Consider the following 819-nt stretch of genomic DNA (forward strand, 5'->3'; position numbering starts at 1 on the left):
AAATTAGATCTTTCTTTCCAACTAATCCCTTGATTCAAGGAAACTCCTTTTTCAGTTTTTTGAAACTTCCCTGGTTAATAACCGTGCCCTTAATGGTTAATAACTCCCTCCACCATCTCTTTCCAATCAGCATTTAATGTCCCTCTAACCTCCCTCCACTCACCTCACCTTTCGGCCATCTCTCTCTCTCTCTAACTTCCATCACCATTCATCTTCTTCATAATGAAAAAGAAAACAGCACCAAGAAAGAGTGAAAGGATTCGACTCTCTCAAAAGCCTTCCACTCCCCAAACACATACACACATACACATTCACTCTACTTCTTCATCTTCTCCTTCACCCCCACCAAGAAATCCGAACCAATGAGGCGCAAAGTTATAGCCCAGAAATCGTCTGGAAGGAGGAAAAGCGACAAGAACAAGGAACCAAGCATGGAAGAAGAGGAAGAGGAATCTCATACATTACCTCCTGCTTTACCATCGAAGAAATCCACTCCCCATGCATCCGGAAAAAGCTCTCAAAAGACCAAGGGTTTCGTGCTTCACGAGACCAGGGAACCCGCGAACCTCGGATCAATGGATTTCAAGAACAAATTTCATAAACCACATTCTCATTTTGATCCTTCAGGGTTTTCTATATGTGCATTCTATGAATTTCACAAAGAGGTTTTGGAAAAGCAGCATCTGTGTCCCTCATACTTGGTGAATCTTGATTCTCTGGCTGCCAAAGGGATTAATTTACATCCTCTGTTTGACAATCTCAAATGGTCTCCATTGCTCCTCATTCACAAAATGGTTTACCCAGGGTTAGTGAGACAGT

Source organism: Arachis hypogaea, chromosome 19 (genome assembly GCF_003086295.3).
Source record: "Arachis hypogaea cultivar Tifrunner chromosome 19, arahy.Tifrunner.gnm2.J5K5, whole genome shotgun sequence".
Lineage (NCBI taxonomy): Eukaryota > Viridiplantae > Streptophyta > Magnoliopsida > Fabales > Fabaceae > Arachis > Arachis hypogaea.